General features: G+C 42.0%; 1 protein-coding gene across 8 annotated transcripts in view; it reads right to left on the reverse strand.

Annotated features, from left to right (window-relative positions):
• ST3GAL4 (ST3 beta-galactoside alpha-2,3-sialyltransferase 4) overlaps window positions 1-22037 on the reverse strand; it is a 434440-nt gene that overhangs the window by 181899 nt on the left and 230504 nt on the right. Inside the window, exon 4 of one of the 8 annotated variants that reach the window (XM_033917741.1) lies at window positions 19049-19158. The exons of the other annotated variants lie outside the window; for them this stretch is intronic. The gene's annotated coding sequence lies outside the window, so the exon portion shown is untranslated. The remainder of the gene's footprint in view (window positions 1-19048; window positions 19159-22037) is intronic. 8 annotated transcript variants of the gene reach the window in all.

A 22037-nucleotide genomic window follows, 5' to 3' on the forward strand; every position in this document is an offset into this window, starting at 1 on the left:
AGGAGATGGCATCTTGGCTCGTTTATAACAGAAAGAGATACAATGCGCTATCCATGTGGAAATTATCCTTTTAGCAACTGGTTGTTCTTTGCTTGAACTTCCCTCCATTAGAATCCAGTAAGAGATATAGAGGTATAGAAAAACACCATTAGCATTAGTATTAGAGGATTTAGATTTAAACATTTTTTATTTTTATTTTAAATTTCAGGTTGCTAAACTCTAGAATGATCTTTCTTTGGATAGATCTTCATTTCTAGGCTTTCATCGTGCATCGAAGATATTTTATTTTGCTAAATATTACTGTAATTAATAATTTATTTTCTGTTCATGTTTTATTTGTTTAGAAACTTCCACTAAAATGTACCGGTTTCTTTTGCGGAATTGTAAGTTGCTCAGAACCTTTTTTTCTCCGGAGACAAGCAGTGGAGATGCAGGCACACTTGAAGGTGAACTCCTCTGACGAAGCCTAAGTGCGGGTACTCTCCTCCTAAGTAAGTTTTACCGTAGTGGGCATGTGCAGGTATGTTACCTCCAAAGCCCTTCCCCTCGGAACGTTAGTTTTTTTCTTCTACCGCTCTTAGAAAGTGGCAGCTCTCCCCACTCTCTTAGACATTAGGAAAAAAACAAGATAATATCTCAACACCACGCGCAAAACGTTCATTTTTTTTCTTCAGAACAAATTCAAACCTGTGCAAGTTTTCCTTCAGGAAAATTACCATAAAAAACCTGAAATAACATAAACCAACCAATATCGACTTCTTTTCACTGCTGCTGCCGTTTTATTTGCTTCTCAGCAAATAAAACGGAAACTAGGACCCTGTAGACACTTTTTCTTCAACTACCGCAATGTCCTCCACCTTGTCAGCGGAGCTGCACAACAATGGCGTTTCAAAGACTTCCACCCTACTTTCAATGTCGGGAGCTCCTCCCCTCTCAGGGCCCAAGTCCGGTACCACCGAGGGTGGGCAATGTACTGTCTCCGTCTCACGTTGCCGCTCAGTTACTGGCAGAGTTTGGAGAAGTACCGCCGAAGCAGCCGGTGTCCAGGCTTTCTCCACTGGCTTTCAACAAGAGCAGCTCCAGGCTCTCAAAAAGAACAGGCTTCCCGCTCAAAGGTAAACTGGGAAAGGCCCTGCGGTCTTCTCTTGAGAAGAGACAGTCATTGCTGCAAACTGTAAGTACTTCTAAACCTTCTAAAGTAGCATCAAAATCAAAAAGAATTGCCTCGCAGGAGTCCTCAGCTCAGGACCCTATTCCAGCAAAATGGCCTTCCACTCCTCCTTCGGTTCCAGCAGCGTCTCCCCTGGCGCAGGACCAAATGGCCCCTATGTCTAATTTTTTCTCTATTTTTCAAAGATTTATGTAGGATAGTACTGTCTTATTTCAGCAGCCTTCCCCCTATTCCTGACAATCTGCAAATTCAACACCAGCAATGCCCTGAATGTGTAGATCTCTCCACTACCCCAGAGGTGTATGTTCCTCCAACTGAATACGTCCACAAAGAGCCTATCTGGTCTCTTCACACATCTGTTTGTGCTTCTTCACCGTATACTGCCAATTTGTCTCCCAGATGGTCTCAGTCTGACGATTTACCTAGCCCTACTTCTCACACAGATCCTCCACTGCCACTTGGAACAAGAAAACTATTCTTATCCAAAATTCCTACAAAATGTATCTACTTTACTTAGTCTTAACCAAGCTCTGGTAAAACCAGGAAAGAAGGATTTTCAAGCAATTCTTCAGTCCTGCAAAACTCTGTCAAATGAGTTTATTGCTTTGCCAATCCACCAGGTGTTACAAGATCTTCATCTTGAAAATTGGCAAAAACCATATTCTATTTCTATAGCGTCTAGATCAGGGGTGCCCAACACGTCGATCGCGATCGACCGGTCGATCGCGATCGACCGGTCGATCGGGAAGGCAACGCCAGTCGATCTCGTGTTGCCGTTCCAATCGGCCGGCCGATCAGCCTTCCTCTCCCCAAGGTTCCCCACCGGAATCTCCCCAAGGTTCCCCATTCTTGCTGCGCCCTTCCTGCCCGACTGCCAGAACCCGTCTTCCGACTGGGGGATGATATCACTTCCTTCGGGAGAAGGCGGGAGGGAGGTCTAGGGAAGTCACGACCCTTGAGAGCTGAGCGCCGGCTGCCTCTGGCGGAATTGACAAGCCAGACTGGAGAAAGGCGGTCGGGAGCAGGAAGTGCTCTGCACAAAAATGCCGGAGCTGCTGCTGCTGCTCTGACGTCTTGAGCCTGAAAATGGGAAGTTGAGTGTCGTGCTAAAAAGAGACTGGAACGGCTCTCATGGAAGACTGGCTTTTTTTCTTTTCTTTTCCTCGGCCCTGGGGATCCAGAGATTTGGGCCTGCAGAAGCCTAACGCTGACCAGCATTGCTCTCCCCGACATCAATTCTTACATCGGAGAGGAATTTCTGGGCCAGCCAATCGCTGCCTGGCTGGCCCGGAACTTCCTCTCCGACATCAGAATTGAAGGGGAGCAGAATGCTGGTCAGTGCAAGGCTTCTGCATGCAGAGCTTGGGGGGCGGTTGCTTGGAGGCCTGTTCCCCGGTGGCGACGGCAAACCTAGTGGCTTGGGGGAGGGCAGGGAGAAAGAAACAAAGGGGGCAAGCAGGGAAAAAGAAAATGGGCATGGAGAGAGAGAGAGAGAGAAAGAAAGAATAGGAGGCAGGGAGAAAGAAAGAAAAAGTTGGGGGAGAGAATGAGGTATGGAAGAGAGAAAGCATATAGGAGGCTGAAAGAAGGAGTGGGCTGAAATCAGAAGATGTCAGAAGAAGTGCAGCCAGAGTGAAGTGAGAAGAAGTCAGAAGAAGAAAGTGCAACCAGAGACTCATGAAATCATCAAACAAAAGTAGGAAAAATGATTTTATTTTCAATTTAGTGATCAAAATGTGTCTGTTTTGAGAATTTATATCTGCTGTCTATATTTTGCACTATGACTCCCTTTTACTAAACCACAATAGCGGTTTTTAGCGCAGGGAGCCTATGAGCGTCGAGAGCAGCGCAGGGGCATTCAGCGCAACTCCCTGCGCTAAAAACTGCTATGTGGTTTAGTAAAAAGGGAGGGGCTATATTTGTCTATTTTTGTATGGTTGTTATTGAGATGACATTGCATAGAGTCATCTGCCTTGACCTCTTTGAAAAAAACCCGGAATATGAATGATAATTAACATTTTCTCTGCCTTTCAGTGTGCTTTGTGGGGGTTTTAAAATTTTTTTATTGTTGGTAGATCATTTTGACTTGGTCATTTTAAAAGTAGCTCGCAAGCCCAAAAAGTGTGGGCACCCCTGGTCTAGATGTTTAGAATTGAAATACAAAGTCCAAAAGGCGCCTGAGTATGATCTTACACAACTGCCACATCATTCCATGGTATCAGAATCAGCTAATTAAAAGGCTAAAGCATCAAAATGACAATACCACACTGGAAATTCCTTCGGTTCAAATTTCTCAACAACCACTACCAATACAAGGTCTTGCCTTTTGACCTTTCCTCAGTGCCCTGGGTCTTCACAAAGCATTTAGCTGTAGTAGCTGCCTATCTGCGGAGGCACAATCATGCAGTCTTTCGATACCTAGACGACTGGCTTCTCGTAGCGCATTCTGAGGAACAGTTGCGACACACGATCCACTTCACCATTCAAACTTTGCAAGATCTCGGTTTTCTCATCAACTTCCAGAAGTCACAACTCATACCAGTTCACTCCCTCACATACATTGGAGCAAACATCAATACAATTACAGCAAAGGCCTTCCTACCAGAAGATCAACATCAGACCATAATCAGATTAGTCTCCCATCTCAGACAGTCATCTTGAACTACTGCAAGAAACATCTTATGCCTAACTGGGTCATATGGCTGCATCCCTATCCCTGGTGCCCCATGCAAGACTCCACATGTGCATCCTCTCCAATGCCACCTCAAGTTGCACTGGAATTAGCGTGTCCAACCACTTTCTACAAACATTCCCCTTCCAGCGTACATCAAGGCTTTAATTCTATGGTGTGCTCAATCCCTTTTCCCCATTCGAACCTCTTCCTCCTCAACTCACCATCATGACCGATGTTTCCACCAAGGGAGCACATTAGACCAAATTCAAACTCAAGGCCAATGGACATCGGTAGAGACACGTCTGCACATAAATCACTTGGAACTTCGAGCAATCTACTATGCTCTTCAAGCTTTCAGCTCTTACATTCCCAGTCATCGTATTCTAATTCAAACAGACAACCAAGTTGTGATGTTTTATCTGAACAAGCAAGGGGGATCCAGGTCCCTCCCTCTTTACAGAAAAGCTTACCATCTTTGGACCTATGTGCTATCGCTTCACATAGACTTGCATGTGATTTACATCTCAGGAGAAGACAACATCCTTGAGGATTTACTCAGCAGGAAACTCAACCCACACGAGTGGACGTTAAACCCAGCCATGCTTCATCATCTATTCCAGCTTTGGGGAACCCCATTGATAGACTTGTTTGCTATTCAAGAAAATATGCAATTCCAAAGATTTTGTTCTTTTCGCCCAGCTCCACAGACCATAGCAAGAGATGCGTTTTCCATTCCATGGAGTCAACATCTCCTATATGCCTTCCCTCCAGTTCCTCTCATTTCCAAGGTTCTTCACAAAGCCCTCAAGGACAAGGCTCACTTAATCCTAATTGCCCCTTTTTGGCCAGGGAGATCAGGTATCCTCTATTCCAGGACCTTCTCAATGCTCCACCACGTCCATTGGGATATCATCCTTCTCAACTTTCACAACACAGCAGGCATCTGTTGCATCCCAACCTTCGCAGCCTCAATCTCACAGCATGGAAATTGAGACATCCATCTTAGACACTCAGTAAAAACTGTACTTCTCGCAGCCAAACGTCCTTCAACTAGAAGTCCATATGGAAACGCTTCTCAATTTGGGCATCTTCTCAGTCTCAAGATCCTCTCCAATGTTCAGTCCCTTTCCTCTTAACCTACTTATTGCACTTATCCGAGTCTGGCCTGAAATCCAATTTGGTCAGATTTCACCTTTCAGCAATTTCAGCATATCATCCTCATATTGATGGTAAACCTATTTCTCAATACTCCCTGGTGGTTTGTTTTCTAAGAGGACTCTCTAACCTTAGACCTCCACTCAGAGACCCTCCCCCTGTCATGAGATCTTAATATTGTCCTAGATCAACTCAAGTCAGCTTCCTTTGAATCTCCGGGATCTGCTTCATTGCAATGTCTTACTTGAGAAGTAGCCTTTTTAACAGCGCTAACTTCAGCCAGAAGAGTCGGTGAGCTTCAAGCTTTAGTAATGTACTATCCTTACCTTTAATTTTTTCCAACGAAGGTACGGATGAGAACACATCCAAAGTTCCTTGCAAAGGTAGTTACTGACTTCCATTTGAATGAAACTATAACCTTACCATCTTTTTTCCCTCCTCCTCATGATTCTCCAGCAGAAGAAACCCTTCATACATTACATTACAGACACGCAGTACTTTTTTACCTGAAATGTACTGATTTTCATACAACTAACCAGCTTTTCATCTCTTTCAACCATTCTACCCAATGTGAGACGGAGATAGTACACTGCCCACCCTCGGCGGTACCAGACTTGGGCCCTGAGAGGGGGGGAGCTCCTGACAGCGACAGTAGGCTGGAAGTCTTTGAAACGCCGTTGGCGCGCAGCACCGCTGATGAGGTGGAGGACATTATGGTAGTTGAAGAAAAAGTGTCTGATGGGTCCTAGTTTCCATTTTATTTGCTGGGAAGCAGATGAAGATACTTACAGCAGTGAAAAGAAGCTGGTATTGGTTGTTTTATATTATTTCAGGTTTTTTATGGTAATTTTCCTGAAGAATAACTTGCACAGGTTTGAATTTGTTCTGAAGAAAAGAAACAAACATTTTGCGCATGGTGTTAAGATATTATCTTGTTTTTTCCTAATGTCTAAGAGAGAGGGAAGAGCTGCGACTTTCTAAGACCAGCAGAAGAAAAAACTAACATTCCGAGGGGAGGGGCTTCGGAGATAACATACCTGCACATGCCCACTACGATAAAACTTACTTAGGGGGAGAGTACCGGCACTTAGGCTTCGTCAGAGGACTTCACCTTCAAGTGTGCCTGCATCTCCACTGCTTGTCTCCGGAGAAAAAAAGGTTCTGAGCAACTTACAATTCCGCAAAAGAAACCGGTACATTTTAGTGGAAGTTTCTAAACAAATAAAACATGAACAGAAAATAAAGTATTAATTACAGTAATATTTAGCAAAATAAAATGTCTTCAATGTATGATGAAAGCCTAGAAATGAAGATCTTTTAAAGAAAGATCATTCTAGAGTTTAGCAACCTGAAATTTAAAAGAAAAATAAAAAATGTTTAAATCTAAATCCTCTAATACTAATGCTAATGGTGTTTTCTATACTGCTATATCTCTTACTGGATTTTAATGGAGGGAAGTTCAAGCAAACAACAATTTTATCCCCTAAGGGGCCTTTTTACTAAGATGTGCTAAGAAATTGGCTAAGCACATTTTAACTTGAGAATGTCCTGCATACTAAGCCCATTTCTTTTTTTTTAGTTCAATAATTTTATTGATTTTTCATATATAAAGAATGTTACAAACAGTGATAATGCTTCCAAAGGGGAAGCATATGATAACAAGTAACATCACATGCCGAGTATATTAAATTGCGGTAAAGGAATTTGAAAATACAGATAAATCAGGGGCATGCGATCAGTAGTGCAGGACAAGAGTAAAAGTATATAAATTCAATGCAATAGTAGTAAGGAATTCTAATACGGTAATAGGAATAGTACAAGTTATGGGACAAAAGATGTATACCATAGAAATGAAAAGGAGAACAGCGTGTACTAAAACAATTGATGATATATTATATGAAAGAAGAGAACATTAAAAGTCCGATTTACAATGTTCAAGAAGTAGAGACCAGGTTTTGGTATAAGATGCTGTCGAGTTGTGTCATTCAGCAATATGTCGTTCAAATTTTATGTAAACAGAGTTCCACCAGTGATTAAATTCAAGTTTCGAGGAATCCTTCCAGTTTTGGAGGATAATCTTAATAGCAATAAACAGCAAAGCTATCAGGAGGCGATCATGGTGCTTACATAAAGGGGAGGATAATGCAAGTGAACCAGTAATCAAAATGTCAAATGTAAAGAGATCAGAGATATGAAAAATTGCAGTAATCATGGACCAAATTGCAGACCAGAATGTTAATACATAGGGACAGGCATAGAGCATATGGTATAAAGATCCATCTAGTGATTTACATGTCCAACAACAGCCATCATTTGACTTGGATAATTTGCTGATTTGTTAGGAATCCAAAATGCCCTAAAGGAATAGGGCCACTTGCAATAGTGAGGCTGATCGCAAAGATTTTAAGAGTCGAGGCCATATAGCTAACCAGGTTTTTACAGTGAAGGACATTTGTAGAGTCGTGTTCCATTTGGTAAAGGAGTCTGATTGGGTATGATAGCATTTGGATTGTATGAATTTATACCACTTGGATGATTGACCTTTAGAAAGGGAAAACGAGAGTGTCATAAAAGATAGGTCAGGAGATTTGAGTAGGGATGAGGGGGAAGAAAAACTAGATTTGAGACAATGGTGCAACTGTACCCATTTGAAGTATTGTGAGGGAGGAATTTGGAATTTGGCCATGATGTCGGAGAAGGAGATCCATTTATCTTCCATAAGTAAATGCCCGAGGTTCCAAATGCCTTTCTGATGCCAAGCTTTCCAAGCAACTATTTCCTTATTGATTTTTATTCAGGGATTGTTCCATATTGGAGTTGAGATAGAATCCACCCATTTTTTGTCAGTGATAAAGTCTAGATGGAATATAGCTTGCCAGGTGCTAAATAAGATTGGGTTTGTTTTAGCAGAGGAAGGAAGGGTTATGGTCGGAGCATATTGCAGGTAAAACGAGTCAATTATAGTATGTTCTAAGTGTAACCAGGTGGGAAGTATGGTAGAAGGATTAAGATTCAACCATAGAGATCCTTGTGACATAAGAACATAAGAACTTGCCTCCACTGGGTCAGACCAGAGGTCCATCGCGCCCAGCGGTCCACTCCCGCGGCGGCCCATCAGCCCCATGACCTGTGAAATGGTTTCTGACTATTCCTATAACCTACCTCTACTGCTATCTGTACCCCTCAATCCCCTTATCCTTTAGGAACCTATCTAATCCCTCTTTGAACCCCTGTAGCGTGCTCTGGCCTATCATAATCTCTGGGAGCGCATTCCATGTGTCCACCACCCTCTGAGTAAAAAAGAACTTCCTAGCATTTGTTCTAAACCTGTCCTTTTTCAATTTCTCCGAGTGCCCCCTTGTACTTGTAGCTCCCCACAGTCTGAAGAATCTGTCCCTGTCTACCTTCTCTATGCCCTTCAGGATTTTAAAGGTTTCTATCATGTCTCCTCTAAGTCTCCGCTTTTCCAGGGAGAATAGCCCCAGCATTTCCAACCTGTCAGCGTATGAGAAGTTTTCCATACCTTTTATCAGTTTTATCAGGAAGGTAATCTCGAAAACTGGGGAAATTGACACCTCCTTGGTCTCGAGGACATTTCAGTTTTTTGAGTGCAATTCTAGGTTGTTTTCCTTACCATAAAAAGTCAACTAGGATTTTTTTCAATACGAGTATATACTGAATGAGGGAAAAAAATGGGTAACATACTAAGGATGTAATTTATTTTGGGAGTAATCATCATGCAGATAGTGGAGAGTCTATCCCACCAAGAGAGATTGAGAGGAGATCATCTCCTTGTGCAAGTTTGAATGATAGATATGAGAAATTCAGTATTAAGTTGTAATGTGGATTCAATAGAGGGTCCAACATAAATTCCAAGGTATTTAATTTTATTGAGGGACCATATAAAGCCATGGGAAAGAGCATCAGGTTGTGAGTCAATACAGTTTAAGGGCATAATTTCCAATTTTGTGATGTTTAATTTGTAGCCAGAGATTGCAGAATATAATCGGATTTGTTCCAAGACGAAGGTTAGAGATTCTGGAGCAATATATAAAAGAACATCATCAGCATAAGCTGAAAGTTTAACTAAAAAAGAGTCTGCATGGAATCCTTTAATTCTAGTGTCTTGTCTGATAGCTGTTAAGAGAGGTTTGAGGGCAAGATTAAAGAGTAAGGGTGAGAAGGGGCAACCCTGTCCTGTGCCTCCAGTCAGATGAAATGGTTGTGAAAGATGACCATTAATCATGACTCTTGTTTATGGATGAGAATAGAGAACTCTGACCATTTGAATGAAAGACTCAGAGAATCCATACCATCTCAAGGTATGAAAAAAAAATGCTATTCTATCCGATCAAAGGCCTTCTCAGCATCTAGGGCCATTATCAAGAGTCTATCAAGAATGAGATGTGGTATAATGAAGGATATGAGATACTAAGTGAGTGTTATTAGAGGAGTATCTGTCATTTAGAAAACCTGATTGGTCAGGGTTAATAAGTTTGGGCAGGACAGATTGTAAATGTGTGGCAAGTATTTTAGCAAAAAGTTTGGCATCAACGTTAATCAAGGAAATTGGATGATAGTTCTTCATGTCTTGGGAATCTGCCTGGTTTGGGAAATACAATGAGTGGCTTCAGCAAAAGAACAATGAGACTGACCTTGGGCACATAGAAAATGAAAGAAGGATAACATATGTGGGAGTAGGGAAGGCAGAAAAGCTTTGTAGAACTCAGTAGTCAGTCCATCTGGTCCCGGGGATTTGTTGGGGGCAAGAGAATTGATGGCATCAATAAGTTCTTGTAGCATGAAAGGTTTATCTAACAAAAGATGATCTTCAGATGCTAGCAAAGGGTGGGGTAGGGACAAGAAACATTTGGCATGATTGACAGAGGGGGAAGATTCTGAGGAGTAAAACTATTGGTAAAAGGAGAGAAAATTCGATGATATATCTGAAGTACCAATGATTAATTTGCCAGAAGAATCTTTAATGGAAGATATTGATATTTTATTTTTTGATTTCTTCAGGTAGTTTGCCAGGAGATTGCCAGTTTTATTGTTGTCAGCATAATAGGTAGATGCTTGAATGAAGACGGACTGTTATATCTTTGATTTCAGTAGTGACTAGATGATCTGTTAATGATGAGCTGGTGAGAAAATAATCTCTTCTGGAGTATGTGGAGTGGGGGCCTGAAAAGAATGTAAATTGGTTGACATCTGGGTGGTGAAGTCTCCAAGGGTCGATAAGTTGTAATTGAGAAATAATATCATGCGGTGTATACCAAGATTTTGTTTTTTTATATGGGACGTGAGATTTCCTATCATGCTGAGGGTCAAGGATGAGATTAAAATCTCCACCTATTATGTATGGTGTGTCTGGATCTTGAAGAATATGGTTAGCCAGGTGTAAGGGTATATTCTTTATAAGCTTATTTTGCTATGCAAGAAATCACACAAAAACATTGTCTCTTTTTGTTATCTGTAACTATGACTACTGGCTGTGGAATTTCCCTCCCCCTCCCTGTTTTCTTGAGAAACGAAACTTATCTTTCCTCATAAGCTACACCCATTATTAGCTTGTGACTGGGCATGTACAAAGGGGGGGGGACTATAAATATGTGTTGTTGTTCTGAATAAAGACACATCTCTTTTGCTATGTAATAGTCTGTATGTGTGTTCTTTTCTTCCTAATGAGATGCCCTCCCCCCTTTTTTGCATCGGTACCAGAGACGACAGAGTATGTGTGTAAGGCAATATTGGGATCTGAACCTTTTCAGCTGGGGGCTTGTCCGGGATTTGAGGTGGTGCCGAGACTACAGTGAGTGAGTATAGATTTCTGACTCTCACTGGGGTCTCTGCCCTCTTCCAAGTCTTCCACACCATTATATGTTATTGAGGCTTTTGGCAAGTCTCTTGAGGCTTTTGGCACCTCCTGTTCCATGATTAAGGCTTTTGGCCTTAGGGAGTTTAGGGAACTCCTGTTGCTTACGGAGTTTAGGGAACTCCTGTAGTATGTGGCCACACGTTTTTTTGGGAAGAACGATATTAATAGACATGACTACCTACTCTGTCGTCTGTGGGGTAAAAGCTTTGCATGTGCTTAACCTCTTCTATCGCTTAGATCAGGTTTGAAGTATACGCTTTGTATTGTATTGTATATTCCTGTATCTTGCATATAAGGTAAGGTAAGCAAAATTTATGCTTTGTTCTGGGTCAGACAGGCACTAAGGATCCTCTCCTTCCTAAGAACAATGAGCCTTGGGGGAAAAAAACAAAAAAAAAAACCCACACCACCAAGAAATGCTGCTTTGGTATCTGAACTGCAGCTTTGGTATCTGCTCTTTGTTGAACAGAGAAGCGTGTCTGAATTACATTACTGATTTCTGTCTGTGAACAAAAACAAACAAAATGCAATCTGGCTTTTCTTTTGTTCACTTGAAAAAAAGTTCCCCACGCTGTGCCTTTGGACAGTAGTGAGAGCTTTCACCCCTCTTCTTTTTCCATGCATTCCAGTGTTTTTTCTCTAGGAGGAAGGGGGGAATGGAGCAAGGGACAGAATGGGGAGTAAAAATCTAGTAGAAGTGATGAGGGGGGTGATAGAGACCCCCCCGGACAGCAATCCTCTGGAAAAGCCCTTAGAGAGGATCCTGCAGTGATAATGACAGTGTGTCCGGTATTAAGAGAAAAGATAAGAAGCAACTGATAAGTATTGAGACTCCACCTAGCTTCTGGCCAAAGTTTAGTGCGGAGGAAACATTAGCTATGTCAAATTTTAAATTAGTAGAATTGCAAGCAGCACTAAGGAAGCTAGAAATGTTTCCTGTTGAAAAAAAACAAAGAGGTAAAAAATCTGCCCATGAGACCCCTTAAACTATTTATCTCCTCCCTGTAAAAACCCTCGGGGGAGAGGGGATTTTAGGAGAAAATAATTTGAGACGGTGCCTTACACAGAGATAGAGGGAGCTGAATGAGTCAGGGGGAGAGAAAACATTTCCTCGTGACTAGAGTTGAAACTTATTAAACTTTCTCACATTCAGAACAGGAAGGGGGAGTACTGCTTTTAATCATGAAATGTAACATCTCATCCCTGCCAGTTATGGCAGGATTGCAGAAGACAATAAGAACTAGTTTTCTGATCTACATAAACAATTTTTGAATTAATAGTTTTAGGACAGGGATCTCAAAGTCCCTCCTTGAGAGCCGCAATCCAGTCAGGTTTTCAGGATTTCCCCAATGAATATGCATTAAAAGCAGTGCATGCACATAGATTTCATGCATATTCATTGGGGAAATCCGGAAAACCCGACTGGATTGTGGCCCTCAAGGAGGGACTTTGAGACCCCTGTTTTAGGATATCTTTTGGCTTTAGGAGACATTAGAATTCTTTTATAAAGCTGTGGGGTGTGTGACTTTTGCTGGCACCAAATTAAGGTGGCAGAAAACTGTGCACCGTAATGTATGACAGGAAAAACAAACACTATCGCCTGAAAAAATAAAAATAAAAAAATAAGAATAGGATTATTGCCAAAAGTTACAGCACTGTGCACATTTTGAAGTTCTGGGAAAAAAAAAGTCAAAGGCTTAGTATTTAGAATATAATCGAGTTTTTAACTTGGAAACTTGGTCAAATAAAACGCTGGGGAAACAAGACAAAAATGAAAATAAATATGAAGAGATGAAAAAAAATAATTTGGCTTAGCAACATGATTCAGGTTTGTTTTGTGGCTAATGTGGATTTGGTGACATTGCAGACAGAATAGTGTACATTTATAAACAGGGATGTGTCAAGTGTTTGAAAGTATGTGCATGTATTATGTCATTATTATAAGGGATATTCTAGTTGGAATAGGCAGGTGTGAGTAAAGTTCCAAGTTATTTTAGTTTAGGTAAGCTCTTTGGGGTAGGAACTGTATAAAGCAACTATGAATTGATACTAACTCATATGTTCTAGTGGAAAGTGCAATTTACTACTTTAATCTGTTAAGCATTGTAGTGTTTCATTTTTATGTTTTGTTTTACAGTACACTGTACAAGTCTCTTTTACAGGTCTGGGAGATGCAGCTTGTTGGCGACTGATTTACTACTGGTATCTGGCAAGGGGCGTTTCCCCTATCACTTTTCTTTTTTCTTAACAGTGGGTATGTGTTTCCTTATGATGATGATGTGAAAGCAGGCAGTTGGAATACATACATAGCTATCATGGATCAGTTTTGGCACAAAGAATCTTTTGCTGAACTGAAACCCCCCCCCCCCCCACAAAAAACAGGAAGAAAAAGTTGTGCTTCAAGTAACCTTGAAATGACCTTGCACTTTAAGATTTAAAATGTTTCTTTTTCTTCTTAGCATTGACACTGCAATACTTCATACTACCTCTGTACCTAACCCTGGTTACTGTATCTTGCTTTACCTAGTAAGATCTTCATATTTCTGTTAATTGAAGCAAACTAGCCAGTTGTGTCCCTGATTGCATGATCTCTTATGACTGTATAACTTGACTGAAGACATGCCCTATGAATAAAAAAGGCAGAGCAATGGAGCCCATTGACTAAATTTTTTGTTTTCTGTTTCAGAAGTTCAAGCATATGTTTAGATGCCAGACCCTTTGATTATGCCTTTTTTGATTATTGATTATTGTGCCATGTGTTACATGGAAATTTACTTTGCTAGTGCTATGTTCTATGATGTTGTTGTCTTCTTCCTTTTGTATAATTGTGTTTATTTGCAGATTTAAGTTCAGCCCTGACTCCATGACGGATGAAAGCAAGTTTAAGGCCTACTGGAGCTCAATGTTTGTTTGTGCCATGTAATCTCTGTGTTGTCTGTCTGTATGGTTTGTGGGGTACCCCGGAAAACATACCATTGGCCATTTTGGGAGTTTTTATACCCATTTTTTGCATTTTTGTTGTTTCCTATCTAAATTGCACAATATCTCTTTTAGTTCTTGTTTTCATGGCCTGAGCGCTGCTTAATTAGGGGTTATATTATTAAGACAAAGGTTCTATACAGTGTTTATTCCATGGTTCCACTGGATCTGCTCAATTCACACATTTCTGGTATAATGGGTTTTTGTGTGCCTTACACTGAGTATCCTTATGGTATCTCTTGAATGCCTTACTAGTTGTACGCAACCGACACCATTTTATTACCCTGTCCTCTTATGAACATTGTGTATCTGCCTATTGTCTCTCATTTCCGTACTTATACCAAGTCAATGTCCTCCTTTGACTCACCTCCCTGGACTTCAGCTGCTGGATGATACCTGAACTCCTTTCAAGCTGGTGTGTGTCCCTCCCTGTCTGTGCAGACACCTTTCTCTCCGAGTATGGATCTTACCAGTTTAAAGAGACTGATACCCCTGCAACACCACATCCTGACCTTTTAATTTCTTGGACAGGAACTGTTTACAAGTGTTTGAGTGTAACTGGCAGCTTGTGGTTTATCGCAACCCCCACCTGGTGTCTTTAGCAGGTGCTGAGGGCCCCCTCATTACCCTCCTTGCCCAGTGCCTTTGTCTTTTAATGCATGCATGTTATTTGATGTTACTTACGGTCATGGTACTGCCCCTCATACTGTTCTTCGATTGGCAGCATTATTATCTCCAATGTGTTCTCTAGCTTAATGCCTTTCCAGCAATGCCCCTATAAGGACACCTTCACTCATGGAGGAGCCTGTCCTTTATGGGAATGTGTCTCATGTGCTATTTTCTGTTATGTTTTTCTGCACATATGAAAGTAGATTTTGTTTTTCCTGTCACAACTAGGCTGGGTTCGAGTCTCTTATTCCCCTTATCACTATCAATAAGAATGTTGATTGGATTAATTACATTTATTATAATCAGCAACGCTTTGTGAACTCCACTAGGGACGTCTTGCAAGGTATTGCTGATCAGTTAGGCCCCACTTCTCAGATGACTTTCCAAAACCACATGGCCCTGGATATGATCCTTGCTGAGAAGGGGGGTGTCTGTAAAATTCTCCCCAGTACTTTATCCTGTTGCACCTTTATTCCTGATAATACATGTCCCACGGGTAAGGTTACTATGGCCATTCAGAAACTAGAAGACCTCTCTGCTGAACTCAAACGTAACTCTGGTTTATCTAATCCTTGGGATCAGTACTTTAGTTGGATGCAGGGATGGGTTAAAGACCTTATTATTGTTATAATCTCTATTATTATTTGTATCTTTGTTGCCTATATCATTTTTAGAATACTCATATGTTTTATTGCTCGTATTACTGCTCCTAAACCCCCTCCTCGAGAGTCATATCTGGAATATCTCTCCCTCCAAGCTCATGCTGTACACTTATGACGTCATTTGAAGGGGCACATATATTCCTTGTAAGTTTTTCTATTCCTGTTGTGTAACATATAAAAAAAAAGAACTGCTGAAAACAGTTTTCATTCTGCTGAACAGCTACAAGGTCATTTTTCTCTTTGTGTTCTGAGCTCTGTGTTTTACATCCTGTTCTGAAGCTAGCTACTTGTGCCAAGGTCATTCCTCCTCATGTCCTGAACCCCCCACAGCCCGTGATCTAGCTGAGCGATCCTGCTTCTCCTGTAGATAAGAAACATTTTGCTAAGAATGAAACATTTGCTCAAACCTTAGACAAAAGAACAGTATTATGAAACTTCCCACCAAAGCTCCCCTTATGCTTGCTACTTCTTTTTAGTTGCTTTTATGTATCCTGTTACCAAATATGGTCTTTTCTACAGTCATATGCTGAAAAAAATGACCCATATATAATGCTATAAAAATGGATAAAAAACTCGTAATAAATGGACAATTTCTTTGGGACAAACCTGAACCTGAGCAGCCTTTCTTCCTAAAGAGACTGTCTCCAGATATCTGAGAGGCGACAGAGTGTGTGCAGGGCGGTTTTGGGATCTAACTCTTAATGTCAGACTCTTAGGGCCTGATTCTCCAAAGTGCGCCCCGATTTTAGGCAGCTGTAGGCGTCCTACAGCTGTCTACTCAGCCAATCGGGATGCACTTTTTTTTTTTAATGCTCCCCAGGCAGGCCGCCTATATTGAAGGTGAGGCCCGCAAGACACCTAGGCCCTGATTCTGTATAGGACGCCCGGGAGAGACACCTATGTTACAGACGCTGGTTAGAGAATCGGGTTAGATTAGACACGGCCCGCTACACTTATCGCGGCAAGGGATCTCTCTGCCGCTATAAGTATAGCGGGCCGCGGCCTGTCCAATCGTTGGCAGGAAGGGTGCCAAATCCCTCCTGCCGGAATACGCACCCTCCCCCCCAACAATATTGATCGCTGGCAGGAGGGTGCCCAATCCCTCCTGCCCGAAGACGCACCCTCCCCCCCGGCGCTAACAACCCCCAAACCTCCACCCACCAAACTAACCTGTTCTTACGGCCAGATGGGTCTTGCCCGTCCAGCCGGCAGGCCAATCAGGCCTTAGATTAAGTGGGGATGGGCGGACCCGCTATGCCTAAGGCCTGATTGCTCCAGGCTTCTAGAGCCTGGGCCAATCAGGCCTTAGACTTCAGCGGGATGGGCCGGGAAGGGGCGGGCCCGCCTCATTTCGACCAGGTGTGCCTGCCGGCTGGACGGGCAAGACCCATCTGGCTGTAAGAACAGGTTAGTTTGGTGGAGTGGAGGTTTGGGGTTGTTAGCGCCGGGGGGGAGGGTGCATCTTCGGGCAGGAGGGATTGGGCACCCTCCTGCCAGCGATCGATATTGTCGGGGGGGTGCGTCTTCGGGCAGGAGGGATTGGGCACCCTTCCTGCCAGCGATCGGACAGGCCGCGGCCCGCTATACTTATCGCGGCAGAGAGATTCCTTGCCGCGATAAGTATTTTGGCCGCGTCTACTTACAATGTAGACCAGCATTTTGCTGGCCTACATTTTAAGCTTCTCCTCTACTAGGGAGACGCGTAGGGCTGCCTAGGTTCGCCTAAGGCCCTTAGGCGAGCTTAGGTATCTTGCAGGTCTCCCTATTCTCCCGGAGGCGCCTTCAGGCCTGCCTGGGGAGCATTTTTTTTTTTTAACGTGCTTTCCGATTGGCTGATTAGACAGCTGTAGGATGCCTACAGCTGCCTAAAATCGGGACGGCACTTTGGAGAATCAGGGCCTTAATGTCAGCAATTGTTTTGTCTGTGGTGGAACCGGTATGGGAAAACAGTGGCCATGAACACAGCTGGATATGCTAGTCCTGCCTTCACAGAACCTCTCTTTCACATCAGCCCCATGACTTCCACTGTGGGCCCTGCGGACTTCCATTATTGCATCTTCAATTTACCAGAACCTCCTCTTCAGTACCTGCTCCATAGAACTTCCTACGCCCGATGGCCAGCTGCTGATGGTTGATATTGGCTCTGTGGCCTGTTTGCTTACCTTTGGCTGCTTGCTCACCGGACTGGTACATGTGTACTTGGATCCGTTCCAGCTCCTTTCTGTTACTGCTGGTCGACAGCAAACGCCTGGGAGCCCCTTTGTTCGACACTAGGGGTCGCCAAAAGCAGTTAGCACTCTCCACCCCTTACAGATTGGAAAATGGGGTGACAACTGGCCTGTTGAACGGATCATTGCTGCTTATGGACCTGCTACGTGAGTTGAAGATGGCTCCTAGGGTTATCGGACCCCAATCTACCTGCTCAACTGCATACTTCACTTGCAAGCTGTTCTTGAACTTTTGCACTGCCATGTACCAGAATCGCCTGTCTCTAGATTACTTGCTGGCTGCGGAAGGTGGCATCTGTGGCAAGTTCCACCTTTCTAACTACTGCCTTGACCTTGAAGATGATGGTACCGTGCTCGAGGAAGATGTGGACCGCATCACCACACTGGCTCATGTTCCTCTCCAAACCTGGCGTGGCCTCCCTGCTGACTGACTCTTTCGCTCTTGCTGCCTGCCTTGCCTGGTTCCTGTGATTCCATGATATTGTCAACTCTGCTGTTCATCGCTCTACTGTAGCCCTGGTTTGTACCTACTGGTCCCTCCCACAGATCCACTGACCTTCCCGGAAGCTTTGACCCCCGTGTTTATATTGCTGCTCTTGGTGGTTTGCATGATATGTGAAGGAATTATTTATTGTTTATATTTCTTTTCCAAGGTTTTCTATATATATCTATGATCTCGGACATCTTAGCAGAGTACCTTTCCCTCCACGCTACTGCCATGTGCTTATGACGTCATCTTCATGACGTAAGGGGGGATTGTAAGGGTATATTCTTTATAAGCTTATTTTGCTATGCAAGAAATCACACAAAAACATTGTCCCTTTTTGTTATCTGTAACTATGACTACTGGCTGTGGAATTTCCCTCCCTCCTCCCTGTTTTCATGAGAAACGAAACTTATCTTTCCTCATAAGCTCCACCCATTATTAGCTTGTGACTGGGCATGTTCAAAGGGGGGAATATAAATATGTGTTGTTGTTCTGAATAAAGACACATCTCTTTTGCCATGTAATAGTCTGCAAGTGTGTTCTTTTCTTCCTGAGATGCCCTCCCCCCCTTTTTTGCATCAGTACCAGAGACGACAGAGTATGTGTGTAAGGCAGCATTGGGATCTGAACTTTTTCACCAGGTTGTGGAAAAAATCAGGTTGGTCTATATTAGGGGCATATATGTTAATTATTCTAAGGGTTTGGTCAGAAATATTGAGTTTAACGCTAGTCCAGCGACCATGTGTGTCATGGGAGCTATACATAATCGAGATAGAGGGGTTCTGTCTAATAAGGATAAGAACACCATTTTTTTTCATTGCGAGCAGGTGAGAAAAGGGGAGCAAAAATCCTTTCTTAGTGAATTTGGCAGAGTCGGTAGCATTGAGGTGTGTTTCCTGGAGAAAAATAATGTCAGGGTTGATATCATCTAAATAGGATAAAATTATTTGTTTCTTGACAGTATTATTGAGACATGTAAAAACATTTATATTAGTCTGTGAGTACAATGGTATACTGTGGTTAGGTAATGGGAAAAAATAGATTCTAGCATACAAGTATGTAGCAAAAGGAAAAATTGCAGATATAGAGAGAGCAGTAACGTTTAATGAAAACAATAAAAGGCAGCAAGAAGTAATGAAATATACCATGAGGCAAGTGAAAAAGGCGCGCTGCAAAGGAGCAACAGGCATGGAGCTTCGGATATCTGGAGAGCGAAGTGGCCAGACAGTCAGAAGAAAGGCAGCACACCAGCAACCTAAAGGAAAGTGCAGAAAAAGTATCTTCCACCAATAAACAAATTATGTAGGTTAACAGGCAATTAATATGAAACAGGTTAACAGGAAATTAATATGAAATCAGCAAAAACAAACAAGAGAGAGATCAGCAAAACAAACAAGAGAGAGGTCAACAAGCTGCTAATAAAATATCTAGTTATCTAGACTGGGTGTAGCATGTCTAATGATAGTGCAGAGACAATGCAAAGGTAAACAATTAGTTAATTAGGCAGCAAGGTTTATAGTCAGAAATGATTACATTACATTACATTACATTAGTGATTTCTATTCCGCTTGTGCCTTGCGGTTCTAAGCGGATTACAAGTTAGAAGACTGGACATTTCCAGTAGCATTGTAGTACATGTAATCAAGAATGCGTCAAGTTACAATTGTTATTCTGGACTTTTCCAGAAGAAATTGATAGCAGATAGTAGATAGTGATAGGTTGTTTTGACGAATAGAGATAATATTGTCCGGATTCTGTTGTTTAGACGAATAGAGATAATACTGTCCGGATTCAGGTGTTGCTGGTGGTGGTGGTAGGGTGGTCATGAGAGCATTTTCTAATACTTTTGTGAGGTTATGATGATGGGAAGTGTTTTTTGAAGAGATGAGTTTTGATTTCTTTTCGGAATACTTTAGTGTCTTTTGATTTGGTCAGTAGATTGGTGATGGTAGTATCGATCTTTGCTGCCTGTGTCGCTAGAAGGCTGTCATATAGTTTCTTTCGTCGTGTTCCTTTGAGAGGGGGGTAGGTGAATAGGCTCTGAGTTCTCCTTAATCTGTGTGAGAGGTTACGGTGTATTCTGTTGTTTAGGTAGCTGGGTGCTGTTCCATGTATTACTTTGTATAGAAGACAGTAGAATTTGAACTGGGATCTTGCCTTTATTGGTAGCCAGTGTGAGTCTAGGTATGCTTTGGTGATGTGGTCATATTTGCCTAGTGAGTAGATGATTCTGAGGGCTGTATTCTGAACTGTCTGTAATTGTTTTATCATGTAGTTTGGGCATGATAGGTATAGGCTGTTACAGTAATCTACAATACTCAGTACTAGGGATTGTACTAATATCTTGTATTGATCTTTGTTGAAGAATTTTCTTATTTTTCTTAGGTTACGTATTGTGAAGAAAGCTCTTTGGATGATTTTGTGGATTTGAGACTGCATTGTGCAGTTTCTGTCTAGTTGTATTCCCAGGATCTTGAGTGTGTTTTGCATTGGGTACTTGATTGTATTTACTTCTAGTTCTGTGAGAGATGTTTTTTTTTCCTTTTCTAGTAGTAGGAATTTAGTTTTTTCCGAGTTCAGTTTTAGTTTATGACTTGACATCCATTTTTCTACCGTTTCCATTATTATTTTCAGGTGGTTTGTGGATGAGGGGTCTTGAATATTAAAGGGGAGGAGGATAGTTATATCATCTGCGTAGCTGAATGATACTGTGTTTAGGGCGTCTAGGGTTATGCCTAGGGATGCTATGAAGAGGTTAAATAATATGGGTGATAATGGTGATCCTTGTGGTACTCCACATGGGTTTGACCATGGGTCGGATATGTGTTCTTTTGATTTGACTTTGTATGTTCGTGTTTTGAGGAAGCTTTGGAACCATTTGTGAACATTACCTGAGATTCCTATTGCGTCTAATGTCTGGAGTAGTGTGTGATGGTCAACTAGGTCGAATGCCGCAGAAAGATCGAGTTGAATGAGAAGCAGCTTGTTTCCTTTGCTGAGGTGTTGTCGGGCAATGTCTAATACTGATACCAGTAGAGTTTCTGTGCTATGGTTGGATCTGAATCCAGATTGTGATGGATGTAGTATGTGATGGTCTTCAAGGTAGTTGGAGAGGTGTTGTGCGACAAGGCCTTCTGTTATTTTAATGTATAGTGGGATTGAAGCGATTGGTCTATAGTTTGCAGGATTATCTATAGGACCTTTGGGATCTTTTAGGATAGGTGTAATTATGATTTCTCCTAATTCCGGTGGGAAATGACCTTCACTTAGTGTTGTTTGAAGCCATAGTGTGAGGCTAGCTTTAAATTTGGTGGAAGCTGTTGCTAGTAAGTATGAGGGACAGTTGTTCAAGTCACATGAGGATTTGCTGTATTTTTTGTAAAGCCTGTTCAAGTCTGACCATTGTATCTTTGGGAAGTTTGTCCATATCCTGTCTGCTGGGATTGCTTCATCTGTTTTGGGATTGATTCGTATTTCTTCTATGTTGATTCTTGAATTGTTGAATGTGGATCTGGTTGTGATGATTTTGTGTTTGAAGTGATCCGCTAATTGGGTGGCTGTGGGAGTTTGGTTTCCTTGGGTGGCGAGAAATGGTTTGGTATCAGTGAGATTTCTTACGATGTCAAAAAGTATTCTTGTGTCTGGTTTTTCGGTGCTGATGAGTTTGGAGTAGTAGTTTTTTCGTTTTTCCTTCAGTTTGGTATTGTATTGTTTGATTAGGATTTTCCATTCATCTTTGATGTGATTGTGTTTTTGTTTTTTCCATGTCCTTTCTAATTGTCTGCATTTTCTTTTTAGTTGTAGAAGTTCGTCGTCGAACCATTTATTAGATGGTCTGTCTATTTTGTTTTTGTTTTTTATTGGAGCTAGTTTGTTTAGTGTAGATTCACTGAGGGTCCGCCAACTGTTTATGAATTCTTTGGGGTTGTTGGGGTCAATTTCGGGGTCGACTGTGTTCCAGAATGTGTGAGGTTCTATTTTCGGTCTGAATTTGATGATGAATTTGATGATGAATCAGACGGAGTCGATCGGCGTCTTGACTTCTCTTCAATATAAGAAGCTCAGAGTCGGTGAAATCCTTGGTTTGGTTCATGTAAGTAACACGCATCCTTGCTGGGTAGAGAATACCGAAGC

Source organism: Geotrypetes seraphini, chromosome 13 (assembly GCF_902459505.1).
Source record: "Geotrypetes seraphini chromosome 13, aGeoSer1.1, whole genome shotgun sequence".
NCBI classification, from domain to species: Eukaryota; Metazoa; Chordata; class Amphibia; order Gymnophiona; family Dermophiidae; genus Geotrypetes; species Geotrypetes seraphini.